Genomic DNA, 8,789 nt, shown 5'->3' with positions numbered 1-8,789 from the left:
GCTCCCACCACCTCTAAAACCTCTGCATTATCTGCAGTTCCATCATGACCAGAAGCACCACCGACCTGGATGGCAGACGTTCACTTCCAGTGACTCTAGACACATCTGCAGCCAGGACACCATCAGACTGGAGATGAAGGAGTACAAAAAAGGAGAAAACAAACCTTCCCCACTTTTTTCACTGAAGGTCGTGAAGAACATCCGTCGTATCTATCAGGATGGCCACAAACCACCACCAACACATGAAAGAGCTGAAGAGCCACCTCTTTAAAGAACACTACAGCACGATGAAGTAACAGTCCACGTCCTCTCTCAGGAGCCTTTGCTTTTGCTCCTGTATAGAGCGCCTCTGCCTTTTTGCTTGGTTTGCACTGTAAATATCACATAACAACATACATACAAGGCAGGAAATGGTGTGAAAAGATACAGGAGTGAACAGTATTAAAAAACTGGGTTTTCAGGGGGTCCCATGGAGCTGCATTAGCGAGCTTCCTCTTTGGACTCTGGTGGCTTCTGATGGTCACTCGTGGTGCATCATACGCTTAGTATCCTAGGTCATCTCAAGAACCGGTGTCAGGAAGGAGAGCCTGATTGACCACCTCTCAGGTTATCAGGGTCCAGCTCACAGTCAATGTCATGGAAAATTGTTTCAATAAAATGTTAATGTTTCTTTTTCACCATATTTATTTGACCCGAAAGAGGTATTCCGCATACTAATCATTGTAATCCTGTATCTCCTTAGGTTTTCTTGTAACTTGAAGCAATCTGATACCAAGATCCCCATAAGCATCACTCCGTTGCCAAACGTGGTGTCCGGCTTTTCCTTAACAAGCGCTGGTGTACAAAGAGGTGAGTAGATGGTGGGGTATTGATCAGGGCTCTGAGTGTGTCTTCTCATTACACAGGTTTAATCTTGCATAGATCATGATCACTGGCTCACCGGAGCTCGCATAATGTCTAATTGTCCTTACACCTAGTCCAACCATGCATCTTTCTCTGGTGCGAGATTTGGTTAGAGCTGAAATGCCGTGCCAAAATTGTGAAACCGGGTGCCAGAATTATCAAGGTTTTGTGTCACTGACGAGCCTTGCACGGGGCACAAGGGTGATGCAAAAAGTAAGGGCCAGGTTTACAAGGCCCTAGTGCCACTGGAGTGTCACTTTTTGTGATGTCCTGGTGTTGCTTTTCAGTGCGCCACATTTACAAGGCAGAGCTAAGCCCCTTTCTGTGGCTTAACGCCCCCTTGTAAATATAGCCCCCTCTGACACAGTTTTCTATATCAGAGGGGCATGCAATAGCTGTTGCTGTGGACGTTCCACTGCAACACCCATTGCTTTTTACGCTGCCCCAGATTTGCAACAAGGCATATATCTATGGAAGTGACAAAAATTAATGCTTCCCAAGGGGTGACTTTAGCATGGCTCAACAAGGAGGAATACTTTTATTGCTCCTCATTATTTGCTTTTCCTATGTGTGCTGCATTGTGCAGCACACATAGAAGTGCTAGATGGCCATTGTAGATTCTTTATGTGGAGGAAGGAACACCTTCCTGCACATAAACAATCTATCCCCTCAATGCAGACACTCTTGCATTATGGTGCAAGGATGCCTGCATTGGGCCAGGTAGCTAAATTTTGCGCTGGCGCAGGGGAAAACACAGGGATGCTCCGTATTCCTTTAAATATGACGCATCCCTGCGTTTCAAAACTGGCGAGGTGCTACAAATTTTGGCGCAGCCCCGCCACTTTGTTGTAAATCTGGGCCCAAGGCGAGCCACTCAAGGCCACCTTGCTTGGCCCTGCACAGCTTGATAAATCTAGAGTAAAACAAGGCAGCGCAATCCGCTGTCTTGCGTTAACTATGCAGTAGGGAGGTTTTCTATGGGTGGAGCGTGGGTGTTCCTACGCATACACCCAAGGATTTTGGTACATTCCCAGATATACCATCAACAGTAGACCTGGGAATGTGTAATTATATCTTATTTTATGCATAATGAGAAGAAATTTAATTCTGCAGGAAGGTGCCCTTCCTGAACAAAAACAATCCTGCTTACAATGCAGGCAACCTTGCAACATGATTCAAGGGTGCCAGCATTGGCGGTAGGCTGCAAAAAGTGTGTCAGCACTAGGAAAGAGCAGGACTGCAATGTATAATGGTAAGTGTTGCACATTCCTGTCTTTTTCCTTTCATGCAGTGCAGCAAGGTGGCTTGCTGCATTGTTCTGCATGAAAGAATGATAAATCTGCCCCCGATGTGTGCCACACATGCACACACTCCACCAGCAACATTCCTCACGTGACCATAAAAGCTGTATGCTCATTACTTGGCGTCGGTATCTTGGGTACCTATTGTACCCAAATTCATAGCTCATATATGTTTACCACATGTTTGTCACAAGGAAAAGGAGATCATTTCTGCCCGTGAACATGGGGTGAAAATGGGGACATCCTTATAAAAAGCACTATTAGTTCCTGATTTTCACACGGTTGGCGTTCCGAACATATCGCATGGAAAACCTGTAGTTCGTAGGAAAAATACGCGAACTACACGAGGAAAAATAATGCACCTGCACTGAACCCTCGTAGTGTTAGGAGTAGGTGCACCTCTTCTGATGCGACAAGCCGGTGGTGTGTCAGAATATTGCCTGCGTCCAAAATTTAGACTAACACTATGGGCAGATTTAAGGAAAGTGGCGCTGCACTCAGTGCCTTGCCACTTTCCTTGCGCCCCTTAGCGCCCCCTACCACCACTATGCGTGCAACGTATTTAAAATACAGTGAACTGTGGCGCAGAGTGGGGGCAATAGCGTAATTTTTTATGACACTGTTAATGTACTCTGCAGGAGTAGCGCCAACATTTTCACTCCTGCAGAGTACATAGGGACCCATTTTAAACAATGGTGTGCCCCCTTTCAATGCCTGGTCTGTTAGATTTCCTTGCACCATTTTTTTGGCCCCCCTAATGGTGGAACGCACCAGGCAGGCATAATGTAACTCAAAGAGTTACAAAGTGGCGAAATGCATGAATATTGTAAAAATTGTAAAAAAATGACGCTAATGTGTCAGTAGATGGCACTAGGAGAACTTAAATATGCCCCGATGTTGTCAAGTTAATTGTGCACACGCAAGCAGGGCTTTAAGTGGGATGAAAAAAAGGATGTGGGCTTTCAAAAAGGGGTGTGGCCTAAGAAGCATAACTAGGAATTAAGGGTGTGGCTTAAAATATACAAGGTAAACCCCAGTGCATCCCATAGCAGGCCACCTGACTAGTATTTTATTGCCTCTCTGTGAGCCTCCGTATTGCATCCATCCATGTCACACAGTAATGGACATGCACCTGAAGCGAGCCAAAAGTATTGGCTTTGCCGACGCTTGTTAGCAGTATCAGATACATGAGTAACAATAATTGTGTTGTGATTCAGAAGAATGGAAAATGTTTCAATTCTGAAATAATGAGAATGTCAGTTTAGTATTACTGTGGTCTGTGGAAGGGGTCTCAGTCACTCCTGTTCTCCCCTTCACACCACTGTCTTCTGCACTCTCTCGGTCAGACATCCTCTTTTCCTCCAGACATCTCTTTCGTCTTCAGCACCCTCTTCTCAAACTCCTGCATGGACTTCCTTGCATCTCCTTCACTCCAACACCACATTTTCCTTAACTTTCACATTGTCAATATGCTAACAACTGTGCACGCATTCGTATAAAATTACATTTACAAGTGGCACAGCGACCATTGCTCTGTGAGCTTTGCAGAGAGGCCAAGGTTAGAATGAGCATGTATCCTGAACCCCTTTATGACTCACTGACAGGCACTGTGAGAAACTCATTCTGCCTTCAAACTCAACTCCAGAGCTGTCAATCAAGTCATGTTATGTTATAAACCCGCCCACAACCTGACATTACACAGAGATATCTAGAGGGAACAAGAGAAATGAGTTTCACAGAAAAACCTACAGAAACACACCATCTTGGAAAACACAAGTACTCCCAGGGTTGTCTTAAGAATTTTTGAGGCCCCAGGCAGAACATTTTCTGGGGGCTTGTGTTCGGAACAACTTTTAACTTTTGCTACCAATATTCTGCTAATTCAAGCCTGTGAAATGCCAAACAAAGTTTCAGAATTAGGGGGCACTCAAAAACAGTCATGCTTTTCCATTATAAGCAGGGCGGCGCTTTTTGGGGGCGTGGTTTAAGCGGCAAAGATGGCGGACTCATAATCCCTGTGTTACGCTCTGGCCTACTAAAATCCTGAAAATCACCCATCCCAGGGGCCAGCAGGGAAACATTGCTCCCCGCTTCCTCTTTCCTGTGTGCACGTCAGCATGAATCGAAGGGCTGGATCGCGATCTGAAGCCCCGGAGAGAGAGGAAATGGGAACGGGTGCCCAAATGACGTGCAAGGCCTGATCCCTGCAGGAAGAGCCGGGCAAAAAAAGGAGAGACGACTACGGGCCTCGGGCCCTGTGCTGGGTGAGCGACTGCGTGTGAAGAGGAGGCAGGGGTACCATGGCCCTCACCCCCGAGTATCCGGCAGAGAGTCCAGGTGGTTGAGGACGTGGCCCGCATGTGAGTCACGCGCGGCACAGAAAGGAGTAGGCGTGTCGCATCAGACCACTGACGGAGGGATGACGGACTGAGCACATTGTTGCCACTGTGGGCTGCACGAGTCCCCACAATTGTACTGAGGCATCACCTGTGCTCGGGTTGGAAGGCGCTGCAGACCTGGACTAGGCCCTGTGCGACGGCAGCAGAGTGACTGGAATATTACGCAGGGCACAGGGGCAAAGGAGCAGTGATAACAGGAGTGGACGTGGGCCCCCTGGTGTAAGGAAATGCCTCCTTGGCACGGTTACCCCCTGACTTTTTGCCTTTGCTGATGCTAAGTTATGACTTAAAAGTGTGCTGGGACCCAATGTAGGAGGTTGGCCTGGCTTATAGTGGGTACCTTGTGGTACTTACACCGTGTGCCAGGTCCAGTTATCCCTTATTAGTAGAATAGAGGTGTTTCTAGCAGCTTAGGCTGATAGAAGGTAGCTATGGCAAAGCAGCTTAGGCTGAACTAGGAGACAAGCAAAGCTCCTACTATACCACCTATATCATATAGCACTATATCATAAGAAACACAATACTCAGAGTTACTAAAAATAAAGGTACTTTATTTTTATGACAATATGCCAAAAGTATCTCAGAAAATACCCTCACTTAGAAGGTAAGTAATATACACAAGTTATATGTACACAAACCCAAACCACACAGGTAAGTAACAGTAAGAAAAGTAGTGCAAACAATGTAGAATCACAAACCGATGCAGTAGGTGAACATAGGTCTAGGGGCAACACAAACTATATACTCCAAAAGTGGAATGCGAATCACGAATGGACCCCAGACCTATGGGAGATTGTAGAGGGTAGCTGGGACTGTAAGAAAACAATAAGGGTGTCCAAAATACCCCACCCCAAGACCCTAGAAAGTAGGAGTAAAGTAACCTCACTACCCCAGAAAGTCACAATAGTCGTGATAGGGGGATTCTGCAAGAACCACAATCACCAGCAAAACACTGAAGACGGATTCCTTGACGTGAGGACCTGCAAGGCAAGGGGACCAAGTCCAAGAGTCGCAATAGTGTCCAGGGGGGCAGGAGCCCAGGAAACCCCGGATGAAGGTGCAAAAGGGCTGGCTCTGGGTGGAAGAAGCCGACGATTCTGCAACTACGAAAAGGGCTAGGAACTTCTCCTTTGGATGGAAGATGTCCCACGGTGTGCTGGATGATGCTGAAGTGCTTCCACGCAAAAATATTGCAAAAAAGCCTTGCTAGCTGCAAGGGGCCCGGTAGAGGTTTTTGGGTGCTGCTGGGGACCAGGAAGGACCAGGATGTCGCCCCTTGGAGGAGAAAACAGAGGGGGTGCTCATCAACTCAGAGAGCCTCGCAGAAGCAGTCAGCACCCGCAGAGCTACCGGTGCAGGCAGATTTGTGAAACTGGAGTCACAAAAGGAGGGTCCCACGACATTGGAGTCCAACTCAGAGGGTTGAGCACTGCAGGACAGAGTGCTGGGGACCCAGGCTAGGCTGTGCACAAAGGAATCCTTGGAGAAGTGCACAGAAGCCGGGGCAGCTTCAAATCATGCAGTACACAAGGACTTACCTCCACCAAACTTAGACTGAAGGATCACTGGACTGTGGGATCACTTGGATCCAGCTCCTGTGTTGCAGGGACCACGCTCATCAGGATGAGAGGGGACCCAGAGGACCGGTGATGCAGTCTTTTGATGCCTGCGTTAGCAGGGGGAAGATTCCGTCGACCCAGGGGAGATTTCTTCTTGGCTTCCAGTGCAGGGTGAAGGCAGACAGCCCTCAGAGCATGCACCACCAGGAAACAGTCGAGAAAGCCGGCAGGATGAGGCGCTACAATGTTGCTGGTAGTCGTCTTGCTACTTTATTGCGGTTTTGCAGGCGTCCTGGAGCAGTCAGCGGTCGATCCTTGGCAGAAGTCGAAGAGGGAAGTGCAGAGGAACTCTGGTGAGCTCTTGCATTCGTTATCTGAAGAATACCCCAGAGGAGATACCCTAAATAGCCAGAAAAGGAGGTTTGGCTACCAAGAAAGGAGGTTTGGCTACCAAGAGAGGTAAGAACCTATCAAAAGGGGTCTCTGACGTCACCTGCTGGCACTGGCCATTCAGAGCAGTCCAGTGTGCCCCAAACACCTCTGAATCCAAAATGGCAGAGGCCTGGGACACACTGGAGGAGCTCTGGGCACCTCCCCTAGGAGGTACTGGTCAGGGGAGTGGTCACTCCCCCTTCCTTTGTCCAGTTTCGCGCCAGAACAGGGCTGGGGGATCCCTGAACCGGTGTAGACTGGCTTATGCAGAGATGGGCACCATCTGTGCCCATCAAAGCATTTCCAGAGGCTGGGGGAGGCTACTCCTCCCCAGCCCTTCACACCTATTTCCAAAGGGAGAGGGTGTAACACCCTCTCTCAGAGGAAATCCTTTGTTCTACCTTCCTGGGCTGGGGCTGCCCATACCCCAGGAGGGCAGAATCCTGTCTGAAGGGTTGGCAGCACCAGTAGCTGCAGAGGAAACCCCGGAAAGGCAGTTTGGCAGTACCCGGGTTCTGTGCTAGAGACCAGGGGGATCATGGAATTGTCTCCAATTCCATGATCTTAGACATGTTACATGGCCATGTTCGGAGTTACCATTGTGACGCTTCACATAGGTAGTGACCTATGTGCAGTGCACGCGTGTAATGGTGTCCCCGCACTCACAAAGTTCGGGGAATTAGCCCGGAACGATGTGGGGGCACCTTGGCTAGTGCCAGGGTGCCCAAACACTAAGTAACTTGGCACCCAACCTTCACCAAGTGAGGGTTAGACATATAGGTGACTTATAAGTTACTTAAGTGCAGTGAAAAATGGATGTGAAATAACGTGGACGTTATTTCACTCAGGCTGCAGTGGCAGGCCTGTGTAAGAATTGCCTGAGCTCCCTATGGGTGGCAAAAGAAATGCTGCAGCCAATAGGGATCTCCTGGAACCCCAGTACCCTGGGTACCTAAGTACCATATACAAGGGAATTATATGGGTGTACCAGTGTGCCAATGAGAGTTGGTGAGATTAGTCACTAGCCTGCAGTGACAAATTTAGAAAGCAGAGAGAGCATAACACTGAGGTTCTGGTTAGCAGAGCCTCAGTGATACAGTTAGGCACTGTAGAAGGCTGGCCTGGTTTGTAGTGGGTACCAAGGGGTACTTACACCCTGCACCAGGTCCAGTTATCCCTTATTAGTGTAGAAGAGGTGTTTCTAGAAGCTTAGGCTGATAGAAGGTAGCTATAGCTGAGCACCTTAGGCTGAACTAGGAGACATGCAAAGCTCCTACTATACCACTGGTGTCATATGCACAATATCATAAGAAAACACAATACACAGATATACTAAAAATAAAGGTACTTTATTTTTATGACAATATGCCAAAAGTATCTCAGTGAGTACCCTCAGTATGAGGATAGCAAAAATACACAAGATATATGTACACAATACCAAAAATATGCAGTAATAGCAAAAGGAAGTAATGCAAGCAATGTATAGTCACAATAGATTGCAATGAGAGCACATAGGTATAGGGGCAGCACAAACCATACACTCCAGAAGTGGAATGCGAACCATGAATGGACCCTAAACCTATGTGACCTTGTAGAGGGTCGCTGGGACTGTAAGAAAACAGTGAGGGTTAGAAAATAGCCCACCCCAAGACCCTGAAAAGTAGGTGTAAAGTGCACCTATATTCCCCAGAGAGCACGAAAGTCGTGATAGGGGAATTCTGCAAGGAAAACCAACACCAGCAATGCAACAAAGGTGGATTTCCGGACGAGAGTACCTGTGGAATAAGTCCAAGAGTCACGACAAAGTCGAGATTGGGCAGATGCCCAGGAAATACCAGCTGAGGATGTAAAGAAGCTGCCACTGGATGGTAGAAGGTGTGGATTTTGCAAGAACGAAGAGGGCTAGAAACTTCCCCTTTGGAGGATGGATGTCCCACGTCGTGAAGAAGCTTGCAGAGGTGTTCCCACGCAGAAAGACTACAAACAAGCCTTGCTAGCTGCAAGGGTTGCGGTTAGGGTTTTTGGATGCTGCTGTGGCGCACGAGGGACCAGGATGTCATCAATTGCGTGAGGAGACAGAGGGGGCACCCAGCAAGATAGGGAGCCCTCACAGAAGCAGGCAGCACCCGCAGAAGTGCCGAAACAGGCACTACGAAGAGGAGTGAACCAGAGCCCACCCGAAGTCACAAAAGGAG

At 48.1% G+C, this 8,789-nt stretch overlaps 1 long non-coding RNA gene across 1 annotated transcript in view; it reads left to right on the top strand.

Moving 5' to 3' along the window:
- The first annotated feature begins 748 nt into the window (after positions 1 to 748).
- Positions 749 to 8,789, top strand: part of LOC138259812 (uncharacterized) — a 73,922-nt gene continuing 65,881 nt past the window's right edge. The window contains exon 1 of the long non-coding RNA XR_011199187.1: positions 749 to 849. This is a non-coding gene — a long non-coding RNA (uncharacterized lncRNA). The remainder of the gene's footprint in view (positions 850 to 8,789) is intronic.

Source organism: Pleurodeles waltl, chromosome 1_1 (genome assembly GCF_031143425.1).
Source record: "Pleurodeles waltl isolate 20211129_DDA chromosome 1_1, aPleWal1.hap1.20221129, whole genome shotgun sequence".
NCBI classification, from domain to species: domain Eukaryota; kingdom Metazoa; phylum Chordata; class Amphibia; order Caudata; family Salamandridae; genus Pleurodeles; species Pleurodeles waltl.
Note: the sequence above shows the minus strand (reverse complement) of the source record. Positions and strands in the feature narration are given on the sequence as shown.